Raw genomic sequence first — 20,901 nt, 5'->3', positions numbered from 1 at the left:
AATTGAAGTTTATCCGTCATAAATGTTTAATTCATATAGATAAGGACACAAATTTCGGTCCAAATAAGTTTTATATATACGGAAATCATGTTTCCAAATTTTATGATGATCGGTCCATAATTAGTTATAGCTGCCATATATGTGCTGCCATATATGTGCTTCCAAAAATCACATTAACGAGCATAAATCTCTTAAAAATGTTGGTATCCACACAAAATTCACCATAAATAACTTTCAGATCACATGACCTAATTTCATGGCGATCGGTTCATAGTCATAGCTCCCATATAAGGTCCTCTAACGAAAATCATTCACGAAAATAAATTATTGAAATTTTAAAAGAAAAATTATTTTGCTCATTTACTTAGTGGGTATATCGTAATACGTTTTTATTTAAATTTTCATCATTTTGGTTTTGAAAAACTGTCAAATAAGGGCCATCCTATGCATGTCTTAAAGAAATGGTCATGAATGGACCTTAAGAAGACTTAAAGCAAGAGTAAAATAAATGCGCCAACATTATATGTTATTAAAGTGATGGTAACAGGACAAATAAGGATGTCTTGTATATACTAAAAGCAACAAGTTCAGCAGGTCTCCCAGCAAATTGAAAATGATTTTAAAACAAATACTGTCTTTAAGATAAATGTTTGAGAATAATTTGACTTTATTTACAAATAATAGCTTTCTCAACAATTTCTCTTTAAATTTTCTTAGAGTTTTGATTGGAGTTACAAAACTACATTTGACTTTATGTTTGCTGGGATACGCACTCATACTCAAAAGCTAACAAACAATAAATGAACTCTTCTATAACAGACAATTTAAAAAGGAAATACTAGGGTGAATTAACGTTGTATCTTCATGTTATAAATACTCTTCACCCTGAACAATAAGTATATTATATTGTACCCTATAAAGTTTATAGATATTGTTATGTTTTTACCTTTTAAAAACGTTGGTTTATTTCCTTTAAATAAACCGCATAGTTTTGATTCCAAATAAAATCAGTTTTGTAGTTTAAAATTTTTAACAACTCTTTATTTATTTAAATTCATACAACAACAGTAAATATTCGTTCAGTAGTTTTATACACGTTTATAAATTCGTAGAAATACACACACTTTATAATGTACAAGTATACACTGGTAATGCAGTTGATGTCTTTACTTAAGCTGGCCACACACGGATGATTTGTGAGTCCGATTTGTTCGTGTTCGACGTCTTGTTACTTGTTAATGGGGCTGTGCGCGAACAAAATCACAAGTAATTAAAAATTTTCAATCACAACTCAGGCGAACATATCATTTCTTGTGTGGCCAGCTTTAACAATGCTTCAAATTAGACTCACAGTTTTGTGTTCTCACGGCCAATTTATATACGCTGCATTACCATCTAGAAAGCTCTATTTAAACAATGCTCAACTCTTATTCAATGTTGTATGTTCCACATCAATGTTAATAATACTCAGAGATATGTTAAAGATTTAGAAGCACTGCTGTTTGAGAGGCATTATGAAACTTTAAACCAGCCGTTAAAACAGTTGTATTTAAATATGCAACACGAACATAACTACGTCATAAAAGATCAAAAAAAGACCTGTGTCTCCCAGTTTTGCCCAAATTCATGCACTTTTTTTTATCGGCCCCCAAAGATTTAGATCCTCGGTGTCATTTTTGCAAAAAAGTGATCATTTTCTCAGGCTCATATATTGCAGTTCGGAATTTTAATTTGCTCTCTGAGGGAAAGTTGTAGCCTTTCATCTTCAACACCAAAATCGCAAAAAACTTTAAAAAATTTGATTTTTTTTTAAATTTGTTCCCATGTTCATAGTTAGCAAACCGATCAAAATTCAAGGCAATAATCAACTACAAAAATGTACCTAAGATCTCAATAAACAACTTTCTACAACATATTGTTACGAAATTGTACTTGAATTCAAATATAACGATTTGAAGGGCTGATTTAAAAGTAGCATAATGCTTTCAAATAACAGTGCTGTAATAGCAAACTGTAACATATCTGTGGGCATTATCAAATAAAAGCTTTCAGTTGACTATTGATCGTAAGTTGGCAACGCTGTTTGCTGCGACCGTATATTCGAATTCGAATATTCAGTTAAAGAACATTGTAGAAATATAGCTTTCTAGATGGTAATGCAGTGTTATAAATAGTGGCAGAGGTTGCAGTCGTTAGTGAGTTTATCAGAGACGCTTTTCGAATAAACATCAACTGAGTGCCTTAAAGTGTGTTGTGTTTTTCAAGTAAATTCGTGTACATTGTAAATTGTGTCTGTATTTCTGCGAATTTATAAACGTGTATAAAAAACATTGAGTGACTATTTAATTCTGTTGTTGTTGTTGTACATTTGAATAAATAAAGAGTTGTTACCATTTTCAAACTACTAAACGGCTTTTATTTGCAATCAAAAGTATCCGGTTTATTTAAAGGAAATAAACCAAACGTTTTGAAAAGGTTAAAACGTAACAATATGAACTTCCTAGGAATGATTCTTAACAGAGTTCAGTTAGGTCAATATAAGTTAGTAAGAAAAAACTTAAAAAAATGTATTTCTAAATTTTTGCGATTTTTTTTAAGTTTTTTGCGATTTTGATCTTGTTCACAATTTTTGTTCTTTATGACAAGGGCCACAACTTTGCCTCAGAGAGTAAATCAAAATTACGAACTGAGACAATTATAACTTTTTTGCTCCGAGGGCCCAAATCTTTGGGGGCCCTTAAGAAAACAAATGAATGGGCAAAACTGGGAGACACGGGTCTTTTATCACGCACTGGTGTCCGTATATGGTTATATTTCCATGACATAAAAAATTGCACACAGTGTGTGAATTCCAAAATGTATGCATGCAAACGCGTAGTTAAAAGTTAAAAAAAAAAATTATCATACTGCCTGTTATTACTTTTTCATACATTTTGCGATATGAAACATTATCAAAGCTTACACGGTTGCGTTATGTGTTATGCATTCTTACAGAAATGAGAGTCGATATAAAGATGAGTATTTCTAGGTTAAAATCAACTTCCCAAAAAATACACAAAAATCTAATACACCACCTTTATTGCCGTGGAAAATTTAATTAAAATAGGACAATCGCATTAGAAATTGAAATTCCCCCACTGAGCTATGCGGCTTGGTTTAACAATAACTGATTTAAATCGAAAAGAGGAGTGCGAGTCATATCCTAATATACAACCACTTATAGTAAAACTTTTGAAACATTTTTAAAAAATAGTTGCTGTATTTCATTCATATTTCATTTTTGTCCAACACACATCCGTAAGTCCCTTAGTTTTAATAGTTATTACATTTCAATTTTTAATAAACACTTGTACAAAATATAAACAAAACTTTGTGAAGCTTTATTAGAATTGTCTGTGTAAAATGCCACAAAAAGAAACAAAGTAAAATATGTAGAAATAATAAAAAAAACAAGCAACTTTTAAATTAACGGAAACTGTGGTTGGTCAGCAACAAATTGTGGTGGAAACGGTAGAAATAAAGTGCAAACATACAAAGTTACAAGCCAAATCGTTTTATCGATCTAAGAGGATTTGACATGCCATCACAGTTAAATGAGATTTAAAAACAGCAATGATGATGAGGATGTTTTATATAGAACAAAATTATAGTTAAAAATTTTACAATATTTAAAAGTGAACCATGCAAAGAAGAACTTAACCTTGCAATAAAAGAAAGAGATATGAAGATTTTAGTATGTAGCTGGGGGGAACAGGAAGATCCCCTATAAAAAGTTGTATTTTATTTTGTTTGTTAGATTTATGACAAAATTAGTTACATGTGTCCCTATATACATAGTTTTTATTATAGCTTTTGAAACATTTTTTTGGTAAATAAAACAAAGTTTATTTACCATAAAATTTTTAGTAGTTGTACGAGATATGCGTGCTTTTGTCCCTTCACATGCAATGGATGTGACTTTTGTATACGTTTTTGGTAATAAAATTTTACATATTTAAGCAACATAAAAATTCCTCTTTACATATGTAAATATTTAAACTATTTTGATATTTAGCAAGGACATAGTATAAATGAAATTAAATGTGAAGTTTGGGAGAGGTCCTAAGTGATATGTATATTAGGGCGTTTAAATTAGGAAGACTTTAAATGTTCTTAATTTAATATATAAAAAGCTTTTAATAACAAATTAATGAATTACAGTGGTTAATAATACAATGGAAACTTTTTCAAATATTCAATTAATAGATTACAATTCGAAAAAAATCTTAAGCAATTTTTATATTTTTAATACTAAAATTAAATTGTTAGCTTTTATTTTGAAACATTTGTATAATATAAATTTATTCAAAGTATTGGCCATTGTTAGCTATGACCTTTTCCCATCATTGTGGGCAAGAACAAATCACCCCAATATCACATACATACATTGTTCCAAAGTGAAGCGTATCCCAGAGAAAAAGTGTTCTGCATCGATCGAAACAAATAATAGTGGGACCGGGCAAGTTCTGGACTATAAGACGCGTGAGGCAAAACTTCCCAACCACTTCTTTCTAAATAGATTATAACTAGTATTGCAACGTTGTCATGATGGTATATTACGGTTTCATGTCTGGCCGACTCAGATGTTCGATATAGGTTGCCTGTAATAGATATGAAGGTTTGGGCCCACCAAACACAGGATGCTTCAGCTGGCTAACCGGGCTTTACATACAATCTCTTAAGTTTCGGGTTATCGTTTTTCATCGCAAGTAATATTCGGTGCAAAAATTGTTTTCATTTATAGCGTTCAAACATCATTCCGGACATGCAAAATCTGCTTCGTATGATACCCAATTTAACTGCTTTTGGATGAATCCTGCTGCTTGCAAATGTTTTTAAATTGCTGCTTGAATAGCTAGATTTTGCTAGCTCTTGTTGAGTTTTACAGCAATCTTCATGGAGATTTTTGTCTTCCGTGTCAAAATCACTATTTCTAAACAAACCATCTCTAGCTCGTTGAAATAGATAAAACAACGGTATCTAGCCTTCGGGTGACTTTTTTAACAGCGATTAGACAGGGAACTTAAAAACACGTAACCACTCGATTACAAAGTTAGAGGAGTGATTGGAATCATTGTCGTTCTGAAATCTCCAAACTAGAGGCATATTTTCCTCAGCGTCATATTACATAACAATATTTAAAGTGGATTTGTTTCCAATTCCAGTCATATTATCTCTTATGATATGAATTGGACCCATACTTGCCTTGAAAAATAGTCCCATATCATAATATTACCACCGACAAGCTTGACTATCTTATTTGTGTATTTAGGGTCCAGGCTCTTTTCCTTTGAAAATGTTCATCCATCACTGATTTTTACATTATATTTAAATTCATCCAAAATGAGAACATATGTATTTCAAATCTGTTTCAACCAGTTCAAATGTTCTTTGCACATTTTATACGAGCGGAACGATAACAACCAAAATTTGACCTGTAGCTTAAGAACTAGTTTCCAATTTATTTCTATATGAGTATTTCTTAGGGTATTCAATCGATTAACCGTTAATCGGTTAACCGATTAATTTTTGCCGGTTAACTGTTCGAATAATTTAAAATTGACGATTTTCAAATAACGAATAAACCGATTAATTTGTGTCGATTAACCGATTAACCGAAATGTCTATTTTTTTTGCACTTTATGCAGAATTATTTTGTAAAATTGAATTTTTTAACTCGCGAACATTCCCTTCTAGCAATAGTTTTTTGAAGTATAGTACGAAAACTGAAACTAAGGAATTTGGAAATGACATTTTTTCTAGAATATTCTATATTGAACTTTGTGATAATGAGTTGAAGGACGATATGGTAATAGACGAAACTAAAGACATTACTGAAACGAGTCTTTAATCAGAACTTAAGGAAACTATTAAAGTATTAGAAATCTAAAAAATATGCTTAGAAAAAACTAAAAAAGAACTGAGAAATTGGACAGTGAGATAGTTTTTTCAAGTCAAGTTTAATTAAAAAAAAAAAATCGTTTAAAATTGAAGGATTTTAATTACATTCTTTTTTTAAAAGATTATTTCAGAAGATCTCCCTAAAATCGAAAAAAATAACTCACATTTGTATATTTTTATTTATTGTTTTGTAGAATTATTATGTTTTGTTTGTTTTTAATGCTTTTGTTCTTTTTATTAACAAAATGCTTATATAAGTATACAAAATTCGTGTTTTTCTTTTCAATTTAAAATTAAAATAGAAATTATTCGGTTAATCGAATAATTTAATATTAACCGATTATTAACCGATTAAATCTAAACCTCGATTAATTATTTGCTCGATTAACCGATTAATCCAGAAACCCGATTAATTGAATACCCTAGTATTTCTACGGTCACGAACGCGACATTCGTACGCCTTTAAAATAAAAAAATATAAAAAAATCCTAACAATTCGTGTGTTTCTTGTTTCCATTTTTCGTTTTGTGGTTCTCAATATGTTGGACACAGAACGCGACAAAATTTTAAAATCGAAAGATATTGTTACGTTTTTACCTTTTAAAAACTGTTGATGGTTGACTGGTTGATGTTCTCACGACCAACTTATGCTTCTTGAAAGTTATTTTCAATGAAGCTTTTATTCAATGTTGTAATGTCCACAATTATGCTAACTGCTGTTAGTCGGCCTGTAAACAACATTGCTCACAATTAGAAGTCTCCAGAAGTAGAAATATTGAGAACTTCAAACCAGCCGTTAGAAACTGTTATATTTGAATTAAAATACAATTTCGTAACATTATTTTTTTAAACTAAAGTGTGTTGATTGTTTTTATGTAATACATAAAATTGTATTCGTTTTTTACAACCTTTAGTATGATTTAGCACGCTACATTTACAATGTCACATATCTTCTATCTTATGATTTATTTAATTTTTAAAACTATTGATTTATTAAATAAATAGTTTTTTTTTGCAGATCTCTAGCAATTTTTACAAACTATAATTTTTAAACACCGAAGGAAGGTAAATGAGAGTATTTTCAAGTATTTTTTTTTTGCTTTCATTTAATTCTGAAATTGTTTGCCACAAAAGAATTTCAATGTTATTTATTTGAAAACTTCTTAAGGAAACTAATAATAATTTGTATTTAATATTTATTTTTCAAACATTTAAATACCTCTCTTTCATTATAGTTATTTGCAATTTAAGTATAAAAATATATATATATGGGGGATTTCATGTCAAGTGAACCAACTTTTGAAATCGATGTCTTCCGATCGGGATGAAATTTGCACCAAGGTTAGCTCTATTGGATAGTAACTCAGACACAATTTTTCAACAACATCGGTCGAGAACTCTCTGAGTTATAGGGGGTAAAATTTTGACAATTTGGTCAAACAGGGGTTTTTTCTTATCCATGTAACTTATTACCTATTGTTCTTAGCAAAATGTGTTCCAAATAGTATAGATAGCTATTTCTTCGATCTTTCGAAAAAAAATATTTAAAAAAAAAAATAAAAAATTTTTAATATTTTTTTTCCGAAATCAAAAACTTTTTTGACTTTTTTTTAAAATACGCTATTTTTTTTTATTTTTTTTTTTCTTAAAATAAAGTTTAGATATTTTCCTTGAACACCTACTTGGTCGCTTAGTGGGATGCGAGTGGGATATCTATCAAAATAAATATTTTGTAACTCAAAACATAAAATTTTTGACTTTTTTTGCAAAATCAAAAACTTTGTTGACTTTTTTTTTTCAAAATGGACCCTTTTTTAATCTTTTTTTTTAGGTCAAACAAAAGCTTAGATATTATCCTTGAAGACCCTTTTGGTCGCTTAGTGGGATGCGAGTGGGATATCTATCAAAATAAATATTTTTTAACTCAAGACTTACAATTTTTTACTTTTTTTTTTGCAAATACGATTTTTTTTCCAAATGGGCCCTTTTTTTAAAATTTTTTTTGTAGTCAAAAGAAAGCTTAGGTCCATTCCTTTAAGATATTTTTAGTCCCTTAGTGGGATGCGAGTGGGATATCTATCAAAATAAATATTTTGTAACGCAAGACATACAATTTTTTAATTTTTTTTTGCAAAATCAAAATTTTTTTCCAATATGGGCCCCTTTTTAATTTTTTTTTTTTGCTCAAAAGAAAGCCTAGGTCCATTCCTTTAAGATATTTTTAGTCCCTTAGTGGGATACGAGTGGGATATCTATCAAAATAAATGTTTTAACACAAAAATTGTATGTCTTGAGTTACAAAACATTTATTTTGATATATATCCCACTCGCATCCCACTAAGCGATCAAAACCATCTTAAAGGAATAGGCCTAAGCTTTCTTTATAGCAAAAAAAAAAATTACAAAAAGGGCCCATTTTAAAAAAAAGTCAAAAAAGTTTTTGATTTTGCCAAAAAATCAAAAATTGTATATCTTGAGTTACAAAATATTTATTTTGATAGATATCCCACTCGTATCCCACTAAGGGACCTAAAATATCTTAAAGGAATGGACCTAAGCTTTCTTTTGACTAAAAAAAAATTTTTAAAAAAGGGCCCATTTTGAAAAAAAATTCGAATTTGCAAAAAAAAAGTCAATAATTGAATGTCTTGAGTTACAACATTTTTATTCTAATAGATATCCTACTCACATCTTCCTAAGTGACAAAATAGGTCTTAAAGGAAAAGACCTAAGCTTTCTTTTGAGCAAAAAAAATTTTTAAAAAAAAGTCCCATATTGGAAAAAAATTTCGATTTTGCAAAAAAAAATTAAAAAATTGTATGTCTTGCGTTACAAAATATTTATTTTGATAGATATCCCACTCGCATCCCACTAAGGGACTAAAAATATCTTAAAGGAATGGACCTAGGCTTTCTTTTGAGCAAAAAAAAAAATTAAAAAAGGGCCCATATTGGAAAAAAATTTTGATTTTGCAAAAAAAAATTAAAAAATTGTATGTCTTGCGTTACAAAATATTTATTTTGATAGATATCCTACTCGCATCCCACTAAGGGACTAAAAATATCTTAAAGGAATGGACCTAAGCTTTCTTTTGACTACAAAAAAAAATTTTAAAAAAAGGGCCCATTTGGAAAAAAAATCGTATTTGCAAAAAAAAAAGTCAAAAATTGTAAGTCTTGAGTTAAAAAATATTTATTTTGATAGATATCCCACTCGCATCCCACTAAGCGACCAAAAGGGTCTTCAAGGATAATATCTAAGCTTTTGTTTGACCTAAAAAAAAAGATTAAAAAAGGGTCCATTTTGAAAAAAAAAAGTCAACAAAGTTTTTGATTTTGCAAAAAAAGTAAAAAATTTTATGTTTTGAGTTACAAAATATTTATTTTGATAGATATCCCACTCGCATCCCACTAAGCGACCAAGTAGGTGTTCAAGGAAAATATCTAAACTTTATTTTAAGAAAAAAAAAAAAAAGAAAAAAAAGAGAAAAAATTTAAAAAAAAAAAAAAAGTTTTTGATTTCGGAAAAAAAATATTAAAAATTTTTTATTTTTTTTTTTAAATATTTTTTTTCGAAAGATCGAAGAAATAGCTATCTATACTATTTGGGACACATTTTGCTAAGAACAATAGGTAATAAGTTACATGGATAAGAAAAAACCCCTGTTTGACCAAATTGTCAAAATTTTACCCCCTATAACTCAGAGAGTTCTCGACCGATGTTGTTGAAAAATTGTGTCTGAGTTACTATCCAATAGAGCTAACCTTGGTGCAAATTTCATCCCGATCGGAAGACATCGATTTCAAAAGTTGGTTCACTTGACATGAAATCCCCCATATGTATGTATTCGTATCTATTTTTGTAAACATAATAATAAATTCTCTTGCAAAGCAGTAAATAAAATTTTAAATAATAAATTCACTTTGCCATTCTTCCAAAAAAGAAAAAAACAAAAAAAAAAAGCCAAACAAACATTCAGATATGTAGCACAAGATAGATGATGATAACAAAGACAAATTATTTTCAACTCCAGCAGCAGCTACACATATGAGGCGCCACAGTTTTTAACTTAATTTGCAGTTTTATGTGATTTTGTATGTTTTTTTTTTTTTTTTTGCTTCAAACCCCAAAAGCATGTAAATTGAATTTTACTAATTTAGCTAAGGAATGAATGAAGAAACATGTTTGCTTTATCTGTTTTTGTCTCTGAATCAGTCTGTGAGTCATATAAATTTATTAAGCCAGATAAAAATGTCATTAAATATTAATGTTATTAGCGAAATTGTTGAGACATTTATGGATATGGATGCAAAGCTTATCCACAAATGCCTGTAAATATGTGGCAGTATACTAGGGTATTCATTCGACTAATGATCGTTCGATTAATCGAATAATTTCTTACGAATAATTATTCGAACAATTTAAAAATGACCATTTTCGAATAACGAATAATTCGAACAATTTTATGTAAAATAATCGAATAAAATTAATAAATTTATTAAATTGCTTAAAATTTTTCATAATTTCAAATTTAAATAAGTAATAATGACTCACAAAAATTGTATTGTTTCTGAAATTCGACAAATAACTAAAGACAAAGGTACTTTCGATCACTGTAGATGAGTGTTCCGATAGCTGCTTCTACAAATATATTGTTACGAAATTGTACTTGAATTCAAATATAACGATTTTAACGGCTGATTTAAAAGTAGCATAATGCTTTCAAATAACAGTGCTGTAAAACTGTAACATATCTGTGGGCATTATTAAATAAAAGCTTTCAGTTTATTTGATCGTAAGTTGGCAACGCTGTATTCGATTTCGAATATTCAGTTAAAGAACATTGTAGAAAGTACACCACAGATGGCGTATGTATTAGAAACCTCTAGACAGTTAAAGAGCTTTCTAGATGGTAATGCAGTGTTATAAATAGTGGCAGAGGTTGCAGTCGTGAGTGAGTTTATCAGAGACGCTTTTCGAATAAACATCATCTAAGTGCCTTAAAGTGTGTTGTGTTTTCAAAGTAAATTCGTGTACATTATAAATTGTGTCTGTAATTCTGAGAATTTATAAACGTGTATAAAAAACATTGAGTGGCTATTTAATTCTGTTGTTGTTGTACTTTTTAAAGAAATAAAGAGTTGTTACAATTTTCAAACTACTAAACGGCTTTTATTTGCAATCAAAAGTATCCGGTTTATTTAAAGGAAATAAACCAGCGTTTTGAAAAGGTTAAAACGAAACAATATAAATATTACTGCAAGAAGTTACAATTCGAAAAACAAATCTTTCAAAATGTTTAACTTAGGACTTGAACCAATGAAAATAAAAGGTACGGAATAAAATATTTGTTATTTAGCTGGCGAAATATTAGAAGAATCGCGTAAGTAAGTAAGTGTTGCAAAATATTAAATAAATAGGATGATAAACACAAATAACTAACTTTTTGTTGCAAGAAAAGCATGGAGTTCGTCTTATACATGATGACTTCAGCCTGACTTCAAATTAGCCACGTTCACTGACAATGATATCAAACTTTGGGCAGATTCCCTTTATTGTGCAATTCCTCAAGTCCACTTTATTAAGCAAAGATTCGGCAACGTTGATAGATCTTGATGTATAATAATACAATTTGTTACAAATAATTTAGAAATAGTGAATAATCAGTTTACAAAAGAATTAGTTACTCAATTTAAAACCCGAATTAATAAACGACATAATAATGTTCTTAATACGTCTATATTGTATTTGAATTCAGTTCAAACTAGTTCAAATTTTTTAAAGCAAAACGGAAACTTATGGGTTTGCCAGTCAATTGTTTTGTAGATTGTTCGGGAGTTAATCTGATCAGAATATTTCTGTTGAAAACTTAGTGATGGACTTTGTTTTCGAATGTTTTTTAACATAATCAATACTTGAATTGTTAACTTCAACGTAATTTTTTTTTTCTTTAGCAATAAAATATTAAAAAACCGACATCAAAACTTCATTCGTTACTTTTTTAAAAAAAATTAAATTATTCGAATAATTCGATTAATTTTAAACGTGTGATCGAATTATTCGAACAAGTTAAAATTTCTTATTCGAATTATTCGTTTTTTTCGAACAAGAGAAAAATCGAATAATTCGAATACCCTACAGTATACTCTAGATTAAATATTTGTAATTTAATTATAGGTCAATTGAATAATAAAGAATCATTTGAAGCACTTAAATCGGTGATCGGCACTCATAGCCAGGACACAATACGAATAAACAAAACTGTTTTTTTAATGAAATATTTTGTGTATATCAGCTTTTCTCTATGAGATAACTATAATATTAACCGCACAATTAATTACCTTTTTAAAGGAAACAGCATAGAATTCCCTTAAGTAGCAGCACAATTTAACGCCATTTTGGTTCCCATTAAAACACATTTCAATTTAATGTTTCACTTACATTACACGTTTTTTTACTTATAATTTCACTTTACTCTAAATAAAACTATTTTCTTTTTTATATACTTGAAACCTCCAAAATATTTTACATTTTTAACACACCTAGTAAACGCGTTTTTAACCTCATTTTTTAAACACACATTCCTCACACATTTTACACTTTTTACGGCACCTTGGAAGCTTTAATATCTTTTTTTTAATATCTTCCTACAGTTTTCCAAAAACAAAATATTTAATAAACTCAATTAAGCAATGTTTGTAGTATTTTATAGAAAACTTTTTATCTTTTTGTAAAATTTTACTATGTATTTTATTTAAATAGTCTTAATAAAGCACGCACATTATTTGAATTACACCAAAAGAACGAATATAAAAAAAGAAGCTAACTGATAAAAACAAACTTTTTAGCAGACTAATTAATGAGTAAGAACACAAAAATAAAAATAACAACAACAAACAATATCATAGAAACAGTTACTTGCTATATTTGTTTTTGCTTTTAAGTTTTGTTTTGATTTTGTTAAATGTTTTTCTTCTTATAGTTGTGTTCTTTTTGTAAGGAGTATTAATTGAGAAGGAGAAACAGAGAGAGCTCTATGCTGCCTTGCTAAATGCATACAAAATATGGTGACGTCACTAGAGTAAATAACGGTGTTTACTCACTAACTAGAAGAAGCAGCAAATATTATAAATGGAGAAAATCACTTGTTGCAATTATTTAGTTTTTGTTTATGTTTATTTTATGCACAAATTATGCAATTACAGATATGTACATTTGGATATTTATGAATCAGGGGTGGATAATTTAATTTTTGTTTGGTATTTAAATAATATGCAAAAAGGACAATTTAAAATCTTCTATACAAAATACAGTTATACATAGAGATATGCGATTAATTGAATTGTCAAACATTAGGATTAATCAGTATTTCTGATAAATCAATTAATTTGAATTTCTATTTATAAAATTAGAATATTTTTATTCAGAAAAATTAAAAAAAAGAAAAAGTTACAGAAAATTCAAATAATTTATTTGAAATTATTTAAAATTGGAACTAATCAATTTATAATTATTCAATTAATTATGGATAAGAATATATTAAAAATAAAACTAATAAAATTAAATTTTGTATTCCCAAAAATAATTTTTAATGATAATATGATTACTTTGGATCATAAACATGATTACGTTGGATTATAATATGATTTCATTGGATCATAATAAAGAGTGTCTCAGTAATAGGGCCCATACACAACACCATCGTTATTGAGCAATCAAGTGATTGTGCAATTAAGTTTGAAGCACACAATACACCAATTGTGTGGAAACGGTTATAATGAATAATGATCAAATTTGTGGTGCACTTATTGTTGCTATTATCCTAAAATGAAAAATGAGCAAAAAAATCGTATTTGGATAAAGAAATGGATAGAAAACAAAGGGGAACTAGAACATATTAAACTTCTAAAAGAATTGACAAGCAGCGCAGAAGGTGATGATGGTACATTTTCCTTCTCTGGAACATTCCTGATCTTCCAAAAATTGAGTTTATCGTAATACCACAACGAAGACTCAAAAAACATCATCTGTTCCTGCAGCAGATTTTTCACTTTTTTTGTCGAAAAACTTGTAATTTGTTCTATCTGCTTCTTGGTCCACCTGTTTTAATTGTTCTACCATTCCGTACTTTTAACATTCCATAGGCTAGGCATTGTTTACGTTCGAGAAATGCTCCCCAAAATATTTTTTCTTTGGCATTCATATTTAAATTTTTTTATTTTTTTTATGTTTATGCCATGACGATTTTAATTTTATGAGCTAATTTTACAACACACGATTCAATTATGCTGATACAATCAAAAAAATATCAAACTATTTTTGATAAAGCACCAGCAGCTGGTACAATCACACCACAAGCTCATACACGGTCAATCAGCTGGCACAAGCACTTGATTGCACAATTATATGGTGCTGTGTATGGGCCATATAAGAGTGCACTTTTTAAATTTAGTGTAATTTTTTTGCACAAGTGGAAACTCTGAAATATGGCAGCTGTCACATATGTATGTTTATTCTGATTATTAAAAATGGAGCGGTTTACGAAAGAACAACTTTGGAAAGTTATGCTGACACCAAACTTCGAAGAATTTTCAATCGATAAAGTGCACCTAATGTTTCAACCATTCGGAGAGTGGTCAAAAAAATTTGAAGAAACTGGGTCAGTTATGGACAGTAAGACTCCTGTGCGTCAACGTACCGGACGGTCTCTTGAAAATATTGCTGCTGTAAACGAGAGTGTCGCCAAATCTCAACAACTTCAGATTTCACGAAGCACTATGCAGCGAATTTTGACAAAAGACCTCCACCTTCATGCGTACAAAATTCAGATTACTCTGGAGCTTTGGAAATTATGTATAAACAAATGCACCCACAACGAACGACTTTCCGGTGCGGATTTTGATCAGGCTGTGTGGTGCGGATTGGGCCTTAGTCTGCTTTTACACACAGCTAGTTTACATGAAGCAAGTCTCTTCGATTCTCTTTTAAACTTGCTCCTCTGTTTACATCCAGCAAGGGTGTGTTCAATTTTGTATGTCAAAACCTAATAGACGCCATAGTAAAAATGAGAAAACAAAAGAGAATTGAAAAGACTTGCCAGTACAAGCAAGTGTGTACCCCTCTTCATTATTCTTGCCTCTCTCTCCTATAAACTTCGACATGCGGCACTGTGTAAAAGCAGACTTACTTTTTTGAATATGACGCCGAAATTGCAGTGTCTATGACCGGCATTCGTTACAGCAACATGATAACGGAGTTCTTGTGGGCTCAACTTTATGGCATGGATCCGGATGACATGTGGTTTCAACAGGACGGCGCCACCTTATTGCTTATGCAGCAATCGATGTCAATTGGCCACCAATATCATGCGATTTAATGCCGTGGAATTTTTTCTGTGGGCTTTTTGTGAAAACTCGGATTTATGCGAATGAACCAGGCATAATTGCTGAACTCAAATCCGAGATCCAATGCGTCATCGCTGAGATACAGCCACATCTCTGTGAAAAATTCATAGAAAATTTCATTAAGAGTAATGGCCGGTCAACAGAGCCATGGGAGTCATTTGACGGATATATTTTTTTAATAGTTCTTTACAATCCAATAAAAAAAAATCAAAACTATCTGAAAAAATATGGGTTTTTATTTTAAAATGAAAAAGTTCATTCTTCTTAAAACACCCTTTATTATTACTTCGAGTCATATTGTGATTGCTTTTGAACTCGTATGAAAATGATATTACGATTAATTTTGTCTATAATATAATATTTTATGATACTAATAATGATCATAATTGGTCAATTCACAAGGTCTCTTATCATGTCATATTGTCATAATGTCCTAATATTTCACAATGGTTTTTATTGTTTTCATGCAAAAAATGTCGTAAAATACTACTACTCTGTATGCTATGTTTATTGTGTTATCGTAACCAACCAGCAGAGACCTGCGCCGAATACCTAAGTGTCGGTTAAGCCGAGCTGCCGAGTCGTGATATATTAGGACATTATGACAATATGACTGATAAGAGACCTTGTGAATTGACCAAATATGTTTGGACTACAATCATAAATCTTATCATAATATTATGCTTTTAGGTTACACTGTGTGTAATTTTTTGAGTCATGGAAATATAACCATATACGGACACCACTACGTGATAAAACATAAAAAAAAACACCCGAAAAAACATGCCCAAAGTCATGCACTTTTTTATGGGCCCCCAAAGATTTGCAAAAAAGTGTTAATTTTCTCAGACTCATATCTTGCAAACAGTTCGGAATTTTGATTTACTCTCTGAGGCAAAGTTGTAGCCCTTGTCATAAAGAATAAAACTTGTGAACATATTGTTACGAAATTGTACTTGAATTCAAATATAACGATTTTAAGGGCTGATTTAAAAGTAGCATAATGCTTTCAAATAACAGTGCTGTAATAGCAAACTGTAACATATCTGTGGGCATTATTAAATAAAAGCTTTCAGTTGATTTGATCGTAAGTTGGCAACGCTGTATTCGAATTCGAATATTCAGTTAAAGAACATTGTAGAAAGTACACCACAGATGGCGTATGTATTAGTAAGATCTAGAATATTCGAATTTTGACAGTTAAAGAACAGTCTAGAGTGCAGATGGCAGTGTTATAAATGGTGGCAGAGGTTTCAGTAGTGAGTCAGTTTATCAGAGACGCTTTTCGAAAAAACATCAACTGAGTGCCTTAAAGTGTGTTGTGTTTTTCAAGTAAATTCGTGTACATTATAAATTGTGTATGTATTTCTGCGAATTTACAAACGTGTATAAAAAACATTGAGTGACTATTTAATTCTGTTGTTGTTGTACATTTGAATAACTAGAGTTGTTACCATTTTCAAACTACTAAACGGCTTTTATTTGCGTTTTGAAAAGGTTAAAACGTAACAATATAAAATCAAAAAACATCATCTTCAGGATCAAAATCGCACAAAACTTTAAAAAATTCAAAATAATTTTTTTTAAAGCTGCCTAAAAGTATGCTTTAGTTTATAATAATTTAATAGTTTATGGCCCAAAACACTTAATTCCTTTAGTTTTTTCTTACTAACTTATATTGACCTACCTAAAACTTCCTAGGAAGTTCATATGTTCTAGAAAGTGGTTTATTGAGATCTTAGGTACATTTTTGTAGTTGATTGTTGCTTTGAATTTTGAACTGTTTGCTACCTTTGGACCTTAACTATAGAAAAAAGGTAAAACAAAATCGAATTTTGGGCAAAACTGGGAGACACGGGTCTTTTTTTGGTGTCCATATATGGCTATTTTTTTCGTGTTGCACTGTGTTATGTTTTCTACAACCATGTTTTTCTCTGCGTGCAGAAAGGCCAGAAATTATACCACTAAGGACACTTTATCAAGTTTGTTTAACCATTGATTTACTAATTTTTAAAGCAATCGCTCCATAAATTTTACTTAGTTCCCAATAACTTTGGCAGCAATTAAAATAAATAGCACAACTCTATTTAATTCCTAATAAAAATGTCTCACATTTTTCTTAATTCACACGAAATTTTTCAAAGATTTTTAGCACCTATTAATTATAAATTTTCCTTTGCAAATAATAGGGTACTTAGAAAGCCCCTACATTACTTCAAGTACTTGTCTTTAACACATTTCAACAACATTTTTTTTGTAAATAAAATTAATTAATTTAAAAGCTCATTCAGACATCCCATAAATTACACAATCAAATAAAGCAAATCTTTAACTCTGGTTGAACTCATGCTTTTCTCCCTTAACCCTGACAACCTACTCAAACTTATATATAATATCAAGTAGTCGTAGCCATTGTCTTCAATGTTGTAGGTTAAATTTACAATGACATCATTACACATACATATGTCAACAATTTTATTATACATATATACATACATATTTTATATTATAAAAAAAGAAAAGCTGAAAATAAAATGAAGTAAAAAAAAAAATTTTGAAATAATTTCTTTATTTTATCGCTGTTAGGTGGATGTCACAAGTTTGAGTGACAAACATAAATATATTGTAAGAATTTGCGCTCTGCAGTTTTAAAGGCAACGTATCACGATTTTTTCAATTGTTTCGGGTGTAGAGACCTCTTCCATGCTTGTACGGCCACAACGAAATTCAGTAAACCACTTTTTTACCATTGAAATTTATGGTGCAGAGTTCCCATAGTATTTATCAAGCTTAGTTTGGGTTAGAGTGATGGTTTTTTCCCCAAAAAAATAATACTTAATGAGCAGACGAAATTCACTTTTTTCCAAATTCTCCTCAAGTCACGAGATAGTCTGCTATCAATGGTTGTCAAACACAAACAAAATGACGCAGCTTGTTCAAATTTTGACAAGACTCAACTGACAGATGCCTGTTGACAGGAGCGCTTTTAGTTCAGAGACGGGACATAATAGTTCTTTGAGCTGCAGGGTACATACAAATACATATATCTACCTCCTTTATACATGAAAATGTGTTGAACAATACTAGTGAACGTAAGTATGTTTAAGCGAGTGATGATACTTGAAAATAAAGTGGATGTACTGTATACAAATATAAACACTACCGTTGAACAGTATGAGCCCCACAAGGAGTTAAGTAAGCGAAAATCCATATATATATTTAGTTTAATGCATTTAAAGATGCCAAGCTCATCTGCATGGCGTATAAATATGTGTCTTTAACTATATTTATCGTCTCATGTTTTCTCTCGTTTGCCTGCACAATTTTACATAAAACCTAAGTAAGTACGTGCGGATGTAAACGTAAGCCAACAAGGAAATGTCATATATGGCAACACTCACTCACTTTGCCGACATATATCATAGTAGAGTGAACCTAAGAGAATTGTATGAACAAAAATAGGGTAAACTAATTTGTAGATTGTAAAATATATAGATATATTCAGAGTCAATATATCTATTTCGGTCTGGTCTGTCTGTTGAAATCAACTTTCCGAAGCTCCTAAAATAACTTCCATTAATAATTGATACATCAATATATCCGCTATACTCCAACTACGATTGCTATTTAAATTCGAGAAAATCGTCCCAGAAATGGCTGAGATATAAGCAAAAAACCACGACCTCCTCAATTTTTATACCCTTCTCCAAGAGTGGCAAGAGGTATAATTAAGTTTGTCATTCAGTTTGTAAAATCTACATGTTACATTTGCCACCCCACAAAGTATATATGGATCGTTATATATAGCGGAGTTCATATAACCATGTCCGTCAGTCTGTCTGTCTGTCCGTATGTTGAAATCAAATTTCTATAGCTCCCAACTATCTTACATACATGATTCATACATTAATATATCAGGAATTCTCCCGGCTCTGTTCAATTTTTAACCTATTTTTGTACCTATCTATTTTTCTATTTCTCTATTTTTGTATCTATATCTGGATCACTAAGTCATGAATATAGACAATATGGATATCCAATAATAGATACTTCAAAGGCCTTTGCAACGGCAACCATCAATGGGTCAAAAAAGGGAAAAATGCTTTTTACCACCAATTTTTTTTTAAAAAACACGTACGACACTCAATATTAGACACGAACGGGATGATATACGTCTGAAACAATAAATTAAATAGAGAAAAACTGCGTTTTCAGTTTTTCATTTCGTGATCCTGTTACCTTTTAAAAGGATTTAAAATTTTCAGAGGAGTACATATTTAAAAAAATGTTTTAAAATACTTATGATCATCCTACTATGTCAAATTTGGTGTCAAATGATCAAGAAGAGTTGTAAAATATTTCGTATTATTTTTTATCCTGTAAGGATAAAAAGATGTCAAAAATGTAATTTCAAATTTTTATCCTTGAATATCCTTTTAGATTTCCAATAATTTTTTTTTAAAAAAATAGTGAGTTAAAGATCCAAATATTGAATAGAACATGCCAAAATTTCATCCTTCTATCTTAACTACTTAAGTGTTAAAAAATATTTTAAATTTGAATTATTTGATTTTTTATATTTTATTTTAATATTTCATTCGAAAAAAATATAACAAAATCCGTGGTGAAAAGCAACGAAGAAGACATTTTAATAAACAAGTAAAATGGTATAGTCGGGCAAGCCCGACCTTATGATACCCTACACCGGGTATATGATTATAAAGAGTTTTCTTTTGATATGAAACTTATTTGTGCTGAATCTTATTTGAATACACACATTTTCGGTAGTGGGTTATATCAGAGCTATGACTAATTATGGACCAATCGTCACAAAATTTGGTGGGATGAATTGGGAATATATGAAACATATTTGTGCTGAATTTTGTTTGGATACTGACATATTTTAGAGATTTATGTATATTAATGATATTTTCGAGAATGTTGCTTATATGGGAACTATGGAATATTGTTGACCGATTGTCAACGAAATTTGGTCGTGAGAGTTCGGCTTACATAAAACTTAATTGTGCTGAATTTAGTTTGAAAATGTTTATAATTAAGATATTTATGAGAGCTTAACTATTTTTAAATAGGCCAATTGTATGGGGGCTAGGATAAATAATGGGATGATTCTAACCAAATTCAATAGCCTTTATCCTTGGGGCAGTATAAAGGTTTGTGCCAAATTTTGTCGAATTATCTTTAAACCTGCGACCTGTAGTTTAATTACAAGGTTTACATGGATGGACGGACAGAAGGACGGACATCGCTTAGTCGACTCAGAGAGTGATCCTGAGCAAATTGGTATACTTTAAGATGGGTGTTGGGACAATACCCACTATGGTGGTGTAGTTTATAAACATGCACTTTTCTTAATAAAACTTTTTTGTATACTAATAAATTTTTTTTATATTTTAATTTGACCATTATATAAAAGATGAAATTTTTACATTTAGTATAGAATATTTGGTCTTTAATGCACTATTTTTTTAAAGAAATTTATTGGCAATCATAAAGGATAAACATTTTAAAGGACATCTTTTTTTAAGAAAATTTT

Source organism: Calliphora vicina, chromosome 4 (genome assembly GCF_958450345.1).
Source record: "Calliphora vicina chromosome 4, idCalVici1.1, whole genome shotgun sequence".
NCBI classification, from domain to species: Eukaryota; Metazoa; Arthropoda; class Insecta; order Diptera; family Calliphoridae; genus Calliphora; species Calliphora vicina.
The sequence above is the reverse complement of the archived record's forward strand: the minus strand, read 5'-3'. Positions refer to the sequence as shown.